The sequence below is a fragment of the Macaca nemestrina genome, chromosome 3 (genome assembly GCF_043159975.1).
Source record: "Macaca nemestrina isolate mMacNem1 chromosome 3, mMacNem.hap1, whole genome shotgun sequence".
In the NCBI taxonomy this organism is placed as follows: Eukaryota; Metazoa; Chordata; class Mammalia; order Primates; family Cercopithecidae; genus Macaca; species Macaca nemestrina.
The window spans coordinates 69,553,704-69,567,567 of NC_092127.1; the positions used below are offsets into that span (position 1 = coordinate 69,553,704).

At 38.3% G+C, this 13,864-nt stretch overlaps 1 long non-coding RNA gene across 3 annotated transcripts in view; it reads left to right on the forward strand.

Annotated features, from left to right (window-relative positions):
• Positions 1–5,585: 5,585 nt before the first annotated feature.
• Positions 5,586–13,864, forward strand: part of LOC105486169 (uncharacterized) — a 28,399-nt gene continuing 20,120 nt past the window's right edge. For 2 of the 3 annotated variants that reach the window (XR_011621037.1, XR_011621041.1), the window contains exon 1: positions 8,942–9,967. This is a non-coding gene — a long non-coding RNA (uncharacterized lncRNA). Of the gene's footprint in view, positions 6,091–8,941; positions 9,968–13,864 lie in introns of those variants that run through there. The other variant, XR_011621040.1, reaches the window with a different exon arrangement.

Here is a 13,864-nt window from a genome sequence, read left to right on the forward strand (position 1 = left end):
TAATTATGACTTTTAAAGCCAGCAGTATTCACTAAGGCTTAAAAAAACAAAACAAAACCTAGTTGGGCAAGCTACTTAATCTTCATTAGAGTTGACAATTCTGTTCCAATCTGGCAAAAACATTGTAGCCCTAGCAACAAGACTATTAGAAAAGGCCTAGAGAGAAAAATGTCAGACTTGACCCTCTGATTACACAAGTCGGTTTATGTTACCATGTCACCTATTTTTGTCCTCCACCATGTGATCTATTTTTATACCAGAGAAACATAATATAGTTACATTTATTTGTACAAAGCCCATTTCATCTACATTTATCTGCACCATTTTGCTATGCAAGCTTGTTTACACAAAGGAACTTACATGAGATCAAAGTCTTTTTGTCTTGGGATTTTATCTGTGCTGAAAAAGGCATCCCAAATGTAAGCTGGACCACCCCATAGTCCATTTCCTTGCAAGGGAAAGATTCCAAACACTTAAAAAAGCTTTCTAGATATGGACATACCTAGTGGATGCCTAGACGTGGATATGAATTTCTTTCTGAAATTACAGTCTCACTGACCAAGTACGGATGCTGGTGGTTTTAAAGATTGGGTCTGTGATGTGCAAAGTATTTCATATCTAACATGCAGTTATTGGATCACTGTGTTCATACTCAATAATAGTCAGTATAGCTCTGTAAAAACAGGCTGTAAAGCCTACAGCCTCCAAGTCTAGGAAAGGAAATTCATGGGTATTGATCATCTACTGTGTGCCAGGCACCTTTGAAGTGTTTTACATCTGTTCAGCTGTCTCCTAAATGAATGGAGGTTGGGGTTAGTGGGGAAATGGGAGACTTGGGCCATAAGCTGTGGTCTTAGAAACTGATAATGGGACATGGGGAGAGCCATGAGATAAAGGAAATGAAATCTGAGTTCCAAATGAGGAGTCCTCTGGAGCAAGGAACAGCCCTCAAACCTCAGTTTACGGCTGTGCGGGGAGAAGAGGGTGGGGAGAGAAGGACTGGATCCAAAATGGAAGTTCTACAACTCTGCTGATGCCTCCATGGCCCCAGAGGAGACCCATAAAGCAAAACCATGAAGAAACACTAGGGAGTCCAAATCCTTTATAGAGCATCTTTAGCTCGGTTTGTGGGCAGGGAGGGGATCAGACTTCAAATTCATTCATTAAATGCATTATCTCAATCCTCACAACAGCCCTGTGAGAATTGCTATCGCCACTTCATAGATTTAAGAACTAAGATTCAAGAAGGTTAAGTAATTTGCCCAACTGCAAACATCCATAATCCATGTGCTGGCCCAATTCCCAAACCAATAGGAACCAAATCCTTTTATTATATCTTGTTTCCTCTCAGAGTCTAGGGGACAGAGGAGGGTTCTCCTGCTCCAGACTTAGCCACAAAGAGATTAGAATACCACGCGAATCTCCAAATTGAGGAAGTGAGAACTTGTAGTCACAATATTAGAGTATTGCATTAACTTTTTCATAATACTGCCATTAAATGTTCACACAGGGCATTTTGCTTTAAAACAGGAGTATTCATTTTCTTTCCAGCAACGTTTCTTCTCTAATTCTTCCACTTGTTTTTGTAACCAATGATGTGTTGGAATTTGTGTTTAACATGTAATCCTGATCCTCCTACTTTGTGAGTTTTAACCAACTTGAGACAAGATGCAGGAAACAGAAGGAGATTGAAATTTATTCTATGTATTATTACCAAAATTACAGCACTCTATAGTAAAGCTGGGTTGGAGAATGAGCCTTTGCTACTCCTTCTTAAGTGAACCAAGCAGCCCGTGGAGTCATAGGTGGAAGGACCAGACAACTTCATTCTTCCTTCTCCAGCCCAACTCCAACCTGGGAGGAAGCCTTGCATGCTGAGTTGCCAAGGGCAAAATTAGAAAGTGCTGTACTTGAGCTCCTACAAGCCATAGAAACATTTCTTTGCTGCTTGGGATGGACTGAGAGAAAAGGTGGAGGGAGGGCCCCAGAATATTATTCCAGTGCTGTTTTCTGTCATCAGGATTGGAACAGAAACCCTAAGAGTGGAGTAACAAGCATCCTTCCTGCTATTTGCCAGCTTTTTCGTCTCGGTATATTACAGTGTGTGTTCCACTGGCATTATGTAAGTTGATTTTAGGTAGCATGATGACAGACTTTTTTTTTTTAAGTTTTAGTTATTATATATATATGTTGTAATCAGAAAAATATGTGACATTTTAGCACATTGTTTATCATGAGTAAAAAATTGAGCAAAAGATTTTTAAAGTATATACATTATTTAAAGAAAAATATTATATCAGTATTAGTGTGGGTAATCTGCAGACATGAAGGCCACATACATATGAAGGAAGGTTGGGAAACAATGTCATAATCCACTGGACTTAAGCAGCTTGGAAGTAAGCCAGGGTGGGCTGTTCCTCTCAGCGGGGAAGTTGCTTGCTCACAGGCCCGTTGTGTTCTCACTTTCCTAAACCCTCCTTCTTTCCACACTAATTCCCTCCAGAGCTGCCAATGGGCATTTCGCTTTTTGCCAACAAAAGTCTCTAGCAACATGAGTCAGACAGAACTGTATGCAGCACCCTAAGCAGAAAATGTATTCCCCATTCTATTACTAATTATGCTTAGTCATGTTGTCCAGAATGAATGAATGTATTCATTTTATATTCATGTATACATTCATTAATGTATTCATGAAATGAATGCAAAGACCAGATCAACAACATAAAAATATTCTAAAGTTGAACAATGTGAAACTCTTCTCATTTTTTAACCCTCCAAACTAAATTCCCTTGCAAATGAAAGGCCCATAGAAATTAAAGTCAAATTCCTTCATTCCCAATTCTATACAATTGGCTCATTCTCAGCCAGAGGGTCTTACACTGATCCCTGGGTTCCTATAAGTTCAGCTGTAACCTGGGCCAGCTTTCATAGGAATGGGTACAGCTTCTTCAGTCTCTTCAAAATTAATTCAAATTTCTAACTAGTTCAGCTCTCCAAGGGGTAACTAATCGCAAAAGAAACTGCGGCTCCGCTACACAAGTTATTACAAGCAAAATTATGGTCCCCAAGTTAAGTGAATGGTGTAATTTTTTTGACACAGCTGTTGCCACCCAAAGAGCATGGCAGATAACTTAATGGTACCTGTGTTGTAGACAGAAGGACCTGAAAACAGCTGGGTTTCAGTTCCAGTGAAGGCCAGTCAGCTGCGCCAGTGTCAAGAGTTCACAGGCTGTAAATCTATATACACTAAGCAGAAACTGCCCATCAACAATTGTGCTTCCACATGTTGTGTGTGTCTGTGTGTGTGTGTGTGTGTGTGTGTGTGTGGTGGGGGGGTGGTGGTGGTAGGTGTGGTGGCAATGCTTCTGGCAAAGTCCCCATGTATATTACCTACTTTCTCAGTAACTGACATTTGAGATATTATTCCTTCTTAGAAAATGTAAATATTCTGGTTTCTTCATGTCTAGCTTTCATGCTTTTAGCACTTCAATGCAAGGCTGTGATTAATCTAAATATCTACTCCCAAATATCTTCAGGTGCACTCTCTCCAGGAGCGTGAAGTCTCTCCTTTGTGGAAACATGAGGAATTGAGTAGTGACCATCACTCTACTCCCTTAGCACTATTTTAACTTAATAATATATCACATTTTATTTGTTCAGATAATAGTAATTGTCACCACTATTGCATAGGCTTTTCATTCCTACCTAGGCAGGTCAGGTTGGTCCCAGCTGACCAATAGTTAACCATAGTCAAAATTTAAAAAAAATCAAGGATCACAGAAAGAGCCGGTGAGTCAAGCTTACTCTTCTCAAGAAATAAGAGAATGATGTCAAAGCTTAGCAAAGCTTTAAGGAGATTCTAGATCTGATGGATTGAAATCGTCAAAAATTAGTATTCCAAAGAATTAGGCCCCTGTAAAGACAAAACACAGTAAATTGAAAGAAGACTGCAGACAACGTGAACTTCAGGGCAGGTACTTTTTCTGTTGCCCTTTTATTTCTTCCTGTCTCACTTGGACCTGACCATGAGTGTGAGGAGAATGACTGCAGCTGGGGAAAGAGCGTGCCAAGAGCTGCAGCTGCAGAAAGTTTTGTTTTCATTTTTTTAACTTTTATGGTGTAAAATTAATATACTCATAAGTTAATAAAATGAAACAGTACAGAATGGTACCAAATGAAGTGTAAATTATCCACCTATCCTCATTTCCCCACTCCCCACTTCTAATCTAGCTCCTTATTTTAAAACATGTTTTGTTCTGTTAGTGGTTATCACCATGCCTTTAAGCATATGTTAATATTCCTATTTTTTTGTTTGTTTTTCAACTTTAGGTCACATCTATTGAAAGATGAGAAACTTAGTTCATATTTCTTTATCCATCTACTCCTGAGTTTTTCTAGTCATATTATTTTTGTTCTTCTGGTGGTTATCTTTATAATTTTAAAGAATATGTTCAAACTCTAAATTTTGTTACATCAATGTTAGTATGTTGATTCTTTGCTATAGGAAATATGAGAATTTGTGTCTGACATTGCTGGCCACATCTCTCTGCTACCTTAACATTCAGACTTGTTTTTTTCCATTATCAATTTTAATACTAGTTAGATTCTCTTTTATAGTTATTATTGTCTTCCAGTTGTGTTGATATGTTGACTCAACAAATTGAAATAACATTTTTATTATCCTGATTATTAAATTACCCCTTGTTGATGGATCAAATAGTATGAGTCTAGCTATTAAGGGGAGAAAATGTAATCTAGTTCATTAAAACTGAACATCGAATGTTCCAAGTGTCAAGATCAAAAAGGAGTCCATAAACTCAATCTTCAAGCCTTCTTATTAAATTATTTGGCCAATGTTATATTTAATATCCAAGAAATTAAACAGAAAACATAAACATTTTTGATTGTACTTGATTCTAGCCACCCATTCATTTGCTTCTTGACTATGAAGATGTTAATATTTGTTAAAAGATCAATTTTTCTTCTGTTCTCTTAATTACCTACTTTCCTCAGGAGTCACCTAGTATATCTGTTCCACTTGGACCTTCTCATTTTTGCTGTTTATTTCTCCTAAATTTTGTGAATCTTAAAAATCTATATGAATGATGGAAAAAACTTGATCAATAGTGGTAGCATGGTTTTCTACTGTGATACTAGGACTCTCCCTTTAATAAAAAGACAGATGCCAGGGCTTGTGTACACAGAAGCTAGGAGTACAATTTAGGGTACATTTCGATATTTTGTTCATCATGTATTTTTACAGTTATTTTGACTTTTTAACATATTGCATTAAAATATTATTTATTTGATTTAGTTAGTTAGGGGGTTCACCCTCAAAATTTTGTGTTCCGGACTTCGTTCTTCTCACTGTGGTACCTGCCTTGAGACAGGGCCTGAAAGAGTAACCATCATTTCCAGTTACGGTCAGCAGAGGGCAGCAAAGGGCAGTGGAGTACGTGCTTGCTTTCGGGGCCTCGGTATCCTTCACTTTGTGCAGGCAAAAAACAGGGACTGGGAAGTCGAGGTCCAGATGGCCAGAATCGGAAGGGAAACTACTCACAGTGACAGTGACCCAGGATGGAGACCAAGCTGAGCAGGGAGTGAAAAGGTTTAGTCAAAAGGGAGCCACAATTCGCAGCCCGGTATCTGCCATAGAGACGTGAGCAAGTAGACCTCGGGGGTGAATCATCACTTGAGTTCTTTCGCGGTCCTGACTGCGACTCCCAGCGTCTCTCAAGCCCACGGTGTGGCTCCTTAAAGTCTCAGGCATCTACTATCCACGTGGGAGAGAATGCAAACTTCCTGTCTGAGAGTCGGTAACATACTGCCAAGTGCTTAGGGGTTCCAGAACCAGCCATTTTGGGGAGGAGAGATTGAGTGGAGTATGAGCACCAAATACAAACGCTGAAGGATGATGACGATATTCGCATGTATATGCCAGCTAAATAATTTGGGAGCCTGCCTAAATGCGATGTGCTTTAAAATATAGTCCTGCCTCCTGACCCAACACACATCGGGGAGGAAACATTGTTTCGTTGTGGAAACTGTGTGACTTTGGAAGCAGACACACTGGGCTCTCTGAATTGTTAGGTATGTGGCTCTTGGTTACTTAACTGACCGAGCCTCAGTTTCTCCATCTGTAAAAATGAAAATACTGATTCTTACCTCATAAGGCTACTTCGAGGAAATACAAATGATGTGCATGAACTACCTGGCAAAGAGCTTGGTCACCTGTAGTTGCTCGATTGACTTTACTACCTTTTCTCTGTTCCTTCCCTTTGGTCATGGAAGACGATTAGTAACATTGCTTGCTATTTTGAAATGTAAAGTCTTCCCGTAAGCATAATTGACATTACTGAGAGATTACGGTGTTGGGTACCATACTAAGTTTTCTATGGTACTATTTAAAATTCGTAACAACCCTATGAGGTAACATCATCATCTCTGTCTTGCAGATGAGAACATTGAGGCTTTAATAGTATAACTGGTTTTCCCAGTGTCACATAAGTAGTAAGTAATAATCAGGGATTCAAAACCAGGTAGTAGTTTGATTCCAGAACTCATGCTCTTAACAGTATACAACCTCCTTTTCTCTACAGACATTTCATAATCGATTGAAACATTTAAGAGAAAAAAAAACAGAATTAAGAAAATAGTGTTCTTTGTCAGGCATGGTGCCTCACGCCTGTAATCCCTGCACTTTCAGAGGCCGAGGTGAGAGGATAGTTGAGCTCAGGAGTGTGAAACCAGCCTGGGCAACATAATGAGACCCTGTCGAAAGAAAGAGCGAACGAAAGAAAGAAAGAGAAAGAAAGAGGAGAAGGGGAGAAAGGACGAGGAAGGGAAAGGAAGGAGGGAAAGAGGAAATGGGAGGGAAGGAGGGAGAGAGGAAGGAAGGAAGGAAGGAAGGAAGGAAGGAAGGAAGGAAGGAAGGAAGGAAGGAAGGAAGGAAGGAAGGAAGGAAGGAAGGAGAAAAGGAAAGAAAGAAGAGGGAGAGAAAGGAAAGAAAGAAAGAAAAGAGAGAGAGAGAAAGAAAGAAAGAAAGAGAAAGAAAGAAAAAGAAAGAAAGAAAAGAAAGAAAGAAAAAGAAAGAAAGAAAGAAAAGAAAGAAAGAAAGAAAGAAAGAAAGAAAGAAAGAAAGAAAGAAAGAAAGAAAGAAAGAAAGAAAGAAAAAGAAAGTCTTAGAGAGAAAGAGGAAATAATGTAGTTTGTCTTTGGGATGTGCCTAAATGTTGGTGTTACTGGCATAGCATCACCTTGTACTGTCTCTTCTATGATTTTTAGGGTGAAAATTCAGTGTTTAAAGAAATACATGAGAGACTGCTATGGACTGAATTGTGTCCCCCTAAATTTGTATATGAAGCCCTCACCTCTCTCTCTCCCTGCCATGTAAAAATATAGTGAAAAAGTGGCTGTCTACAAGCCAGAAAGAGAGCTCCTACCAGAAACTGAAAATGCCAACACCTTAATCTTAGACTTCTAGCCTCCTGTGAGAAATAATTTTTTCTGTGAGAAATTTATTTTCACTGTGAGAAGTAAGCTTTTGTTTATTTCTGTGATAAATAAATTTTTGTTGTTCAGCCCAGTCTATGGGATTTTTTCTAGTTTTTAAAATTGTTTTTATATAACATGAAATTTGCCATCATATTATTTTAAGTGTACAATCAGTAGTATTAAATACATTCATTTGGGCAACCATCACCATCATCCATCTCCATAACCTTTTTCATCTTGTAAAATGGAAATTCTGTTACCATTACACAATAATCCCTAATTCTCTCCTCCCTCCAGCCCCTGGTAACCACCATGCTTCTTTTTGTAGTCATAATTTTGTCTGATAGATCTAGCTGATTCATGTGTTATTTAAGTTCACTATTTCCTACCTATTTTTGTCTGGTTGTCCTATTCATTATTGACAATGGGATATTAAAATCTCCAACTATTATTGTAGAACTGATTATCCATTCAATTTTCAGTTTTTGCTTTTTTTTTTTTTTTTGAGACGGAGTCTCGCTCTGTCACCCAGGCTGGAGTGCAGTGGCGCTATCTCGGCTCACTGCAAGCTCCGCCTCCCGGGTTTACGCCATTCTCCTGCCTCAGCCTCCCGAGTAGCTGGGACTACAGGCGCCCGCCACCTCGCCCGGCTAATTTTTTTGTATTTTTAGTAGAGACGGGGTTTCATTGTGTTAGCCAGGATGGTCTCGATCTCCTGACCTCGTGATCCGCCCGTCTCGGCCTCCCAAAGTGCTGGGATTACAGGCTTGAGCCACCGCGCCCGGCCTAGTTTTTGCTTTATATATTTTAATTGACTGTTTTTAGATGCATGCATGTTTATAATTGTTATAACTTCTTGCTGGGTTGAGCCCTCTAAGTGTGCAATGTCCTTCTTTGTCTCCTCCTTTGTCCTTGTTCTTTTTGTCCTTTTGATTTAAAGCTTTTTAAAAAAATATTTGTATAGCCATCTCTTCTCTCTTTTGGTTACTGTTAGCATGGAACATCTTTTTTTCATTCTTTCATATTCCATCTATTTGTGCCTTTGGATCTAAAGTGAATCTCAATGTCAGGCACAGTAGTATATGCCTGTAGTGATAGCAACTTGGGAGTCTGAGGCAGGAGGACCATTTTAGTCCAGGAGTTCGAGTCCAGCCTGGGCAACATAGTGAGATCCCATCTCTTATTTAAAAATTTAAATAAAAAAAAAAAAGTGAGCCTCCTGCACAGAGCATATATTTGGATTATGGTTTTTAATCCATTTGGCCAATCCTTTAATTGGCGCGTTTAATGTGTCTACATTTAAAGTAATTACTAATAACAAAGGCTTACTTCTAACAGTTTGCTACTTGTTTTCTATATGCCTTGTAGTTTTTTGTCAATAATTTTCAGCACATGAAAAGAAGTTCAGCATAATTAAATTCAAGTTAAGTCCACAATAAGATATCACTCCATACCTGTTAGCACAGCTTGCATGAACAGTGACACCAAATACTGGTGTGGATATGGGAAAAGTGGATCACTCGTACAGTGCTGGTGAAAATGTGAAGTGGTACAGACACTCTGGAAAACTGACCGTTTCTTTAAAAATTAAACATGAGACTACCAGCCAGAAATCACATTCCTGGATATTCATTCCAGAGAAATGAAGGCTTACGTTGATTTGAAAACCTGTACACAAATGTTTATAGAGGCTTTATTTATTATAACCCCAACCTGGAAACAAACCAGAAACCCATCAACAGGTGAGTAGTTAAACTGAAGTACAACCACACCATGGAATACTACTAAGTGAGACAAATAGATGAGCTATAAATATCTGCAACAATCTGCATGAATCTCCAGTTATGGTGAATGAAAAAAAAATCTACAAACGTGCCAGTCTTTACACTTGATCTTAGCCAAAAGACCGAGAAGCGATAAACGTGCCAGTCTTTATATAACATTAATGAAAAGACAAAATTATAGACATGGAGAACAGATTAGTGGTTGCCAGGGATTAAACATGGTGGAGATGGAAGGAAGTTGGTGTGGCTGTAAAAGGGAAATATAGAAGATCCTTGTGGTAATGGAAATGTCTAGTATCTTGATTGCATCAATGTTAATATCCTGGTTTTGTTATTGTACTAGAGATTTGGAAGATATTATCATTGAAAGCAACTGGATGAAAGGTTAATGGAATCTTTCTGTATTATTTCTTACAACCACATGTGAATCTATTATACAATGATCTAACAATAAAAAGCTTAGATTTAAAAAGTTAAAGGATGAGCACAATCTGGGAAAGGAATATGTCAATTTGTCAGTTATCGGATGAGCCTTAGAATCTTGACATCATAACGGTGAGTGATCCTGACTACTGAGGAATCCTCAGGCTTCAAAGATTTGCCTGTGCTGCTCTGCGAGGTGCTGCAGACATGACCGATTTTCAGCACCAAGAATAGAAGAATGAAGGATGTTCACATCAATCGAAAAGGTGGTCATTTAAGGCTTCACTGCGCAAGATAATTCTTTTAATGTATAATTTTTGATCATCAAAAAAGTTTTCTGTCTTGTTTCCTCTAAAACATATGAACTGATTCTTAACTTTAGAATGAGTTTCGTGGAGTTAGTCATGTTCATGAGATTTAGTGCTGCTGAGCTCAAGAGAGGTGTCTTTGTAGTCTCAGGGAAGATACTTTCTTGGCTCCATAGAAGACAATTTTCTGTAGGTCTACGAAAATGTCTGCCCTATTTTTAAAAGACTTTTTCTGATGTATTCAATCTAGCTGGTATTACCTATTATGACCACAGAGTATTATTGGAGCTTGATTATAGCTCAACCAAATAATATTTAAGCACTTTGTTCAGTTAAGCAACTTTTCGACATTTCCAGTATTATTTGGTCTTCTTTAGCAGTTTTTCTACCAAAATTTAAATATTTATTTCAATAAGATGGGAGTCAATTTTCCAGGATCCTCAGTTACCTAAATTTTCATGCTGATGAGGAACCAAATTTTAAATACTTGTTTGCAAGTCTCTATATAATTTTGTTTTCTATATGTTGGGAGTCTTGTGTCTGTGTGCTTGTTTTTATTTTTATTAGAATTTAAATGCTTGGTATGCAAAAAATATCAGATCCATCTGAGTCTTTTTTTGTACAGTGCAGCATAGTGGCTTAGGTAGAGTAAATGTTAGGTGCTTCAGTGGAAAGATACTTCTAAAAAGTATAAATTGGTTTAAAACATTAGGGAAACATGATTATATTTTTAAAAATAAAGTGAAACCCTATCTCTAAGGATGACATATCTGTGACTTTTATTCAGAATTAACTAGTAATAAATATTTATGGAGAGCTTTACAGTTTAAGAATGCTTTTCATAGCTTACTTCATTTTAAGTCTCATTATAACCCTATGAAGATACTATTTTTCCAGATTACATGTTCTATTTTATTACTATCATTGACATTTTGCCAGATTAGAGACCTGGTAATTCAAATTGTTTTAATGGTTTTTTGACATATATTACATATGCAAAGCATAGTGTATATTATATTATTAACTTTAAAACTCTCTCCAAGGACACTTCAAACATAATCTTCTGTGGCTCTTGGCTCCACCCTCTAGGCCCTTGGTTTTCTCTCCGGACTTTGGGCACTGCTTTCTGTGTCATGTTTACATTTTCATGAAAACTAGCACATGTTTGCAGCAGAGTAGTTTTATCTTGTCTATTTTCTGCCAAAAGGATTGGTGGGTCTGACAGCCTTCTGTTATTCTGCACTCTTTCTGTCCTTTTCGAGCCAACTTGATGGTGTTTCTGCTAATATAAAATTCTCAAGAACTTTATGGGTCTCCATAGTTAGCATTCCTACTTATTGCCTCATTAGCTAGAAGTTAGGTCTACCAAGTTTTCGGACATAATCCCTTTGTGTTTTTCTCTGCTGCCTAGATGGTTGCAAGACAATGCCCCTAAGCTTTTTGAGTCCTTCTGGTCATATTGAAGGGATCTATGACCCACATCTTTAATCTCTTCAAAGAGCCTTTTCTGTGCCTGAGTACTGTCATCATTTGATCTTTATGAAGGTTTAGTAACAGATTATACAATCACACTCTGTATTTTTCTATGCCACATTTTCTGAAGCATCGTCTTAATTTTGCCATCTTTGGCATCTGGATAGGGTGAGAATCTCCCAACTCCTCAAGTGTGGGTTCTCTTTCATTGAACAAGTTTGGGTTATCTTTTGTTGAACAATTTCTCTTTCAACTTATCTTTCTCTTCTCACGTATTACTATAAGTAGCAAGAAAAAACAAAAAGCCACTTTCTTCAACTATCTGCTTGAAAATCTCTTCACCTAAAGATCCAAGTTCATCATTTAAAAAGTCCATTTTCCACATAACTAGAGGGCACTATTTTACTAAGTTTTTTGCCTGCTTATAACAAGGATCTCCCCTCTCCACTTTTCAATAGCGTATTTCTTCTGAGCCCTCAGCAACAGTGCCTTTAAAATCCATATTTCCACCAACAGTTGTTTGTTTGGGGTGAGGTAAGTATTCTCTAAGGCAAGTTAGATTTTTCCCTATAATACTCCTCAGTATCTTCTGAACCCTCACTAGTAGAGTCTTTAATGTCCATATTTTTTGCTAGCAGTCTGTTCAAGACAATCTAGATAGTTTTTTCCATTATGCTCCTCAAAATTCTTCCAACATCAACTTACTGCTGATTCCAATGTTGCTTCTGCATTTTAAGTGTTTATTACAGTAGCACTTCACTTTCAAGTATCACAATCTGCATTTGTTTTTTAGCCATTATAACCAATTACCATACATTTAGTGGCTTGAAGCAATAAGAATGTATTATGCTGCAGTTGCATACATCAGAAGATAATGTATTCTTGACTGGGTCCTCTGATTGGGGATAAGATTGATCAAGGTGTTGTCAAGGCTGCATTTCTTACTGGAGGCTCTCCAGAAGAAATTGTTTCTGATGAGCTCTTTCAAATTTTGGGGTAAATTCAGTTACTTGAGGTTGTGTATTGAAGTCCCCTTTCCTTGCGAGCTGTCACCCAAGGCTGGGGTTTGTTGCTAGAGCCTAGCAGTATTTCTTCTCATGCTTTCCATGTGGCTCCTACCAGCAGTGATAGATCGACCATAATTTTTAGCATTGTATCACCCTTGAAATTTGGCATAAAACTCTATCATATGTTTGACTACTGACTCTTTGTTTTGTTGTGTTCAATGTCTTGCAGGAAAAGCTCTTTTTCTGAGATGGACACCCACAGTGAGAAGGGTGCCAATTGTACCCTGCTAATCCATGGCTCTGTAGAACTGGAAAGAGGCTGGAGGAGGCACCTCTTTCTGTTTAGCAATTTGTTGCTTGTGTCTAGTAGCAAGTACATGTACCTGACATGCTCTCCCGATTATCGTAAAATGCATTTTTACTAACAAATTGCATTTTCACTAATCCTTACTATATGAAAATATAATTTTTTCTTCTGCTTTTGCAAATGACTTGATCCTTCATTTACTCAACAGGTATTCTTGGAGGCCCTGTTGTGTGCAGCATCCCTGTAGAGAATATAATCAAGAATGTGCCAGGCAGGGTCCCTCTTGCCTGGGGCTTAATGACGGATGATAAAACTAAGAGAGTGGAAATTACACATTGTGAATAGTGATTCTAAGAAGGAGACAGATAGGGTACCATGTGGAGAAGGTGTCACAGGGTTAGAGAGGTATCATCCAAAAGGGCCTCTGTGAGGTGATGACATTTAAACTTGAGCTCTGCGATGAGAAGCACCAGCATTCCTCGACCAGGTGACTGAACCTTCTAGGCTGAGAGGACAACAGGCTTATGGTGGGTGCAGCTTGGTCCTTTGGAGGGAGGGGCTCAGAGAAGGCTGACGTGACTGTATACAAATGCCTGGAGACATGATATCAGATACCAGAGTTGTCACACAGGTCTTCATAGGGCATAGTAAGGGGTTGGAATATTATTCTGAAGGGTCAGTAGGGGAATGACCAAATCTGGTAAATATTTTTAGTATATTGTTCTGGCTGTTGGTAGATAATGGATTGGAGGGCAAGGAAAAGTGGAAGCAGGGAGACTAGTTAGGGAGGCAATAGTTCTGAAAAATGATGACAATGGCTCTATATTGGAAGCAACAATAGAAACAAATGGTGCAGAAGGCAGATTTAGAATCTATGTTGGAGGCAGAACCAACTGCATGTACTTTCCTCTCCACATGCAACACAAATGCAATACTAGAAAAATGATGATTTCTTAACAAATATCTGACATCAGGGAGATGGAAAGAACTGAATGGATGGCCATCTGTTTACCTGCTACGTTTCTGTTTTCAATATTTATAAAATATCATGAAAAACAAAGAATATTT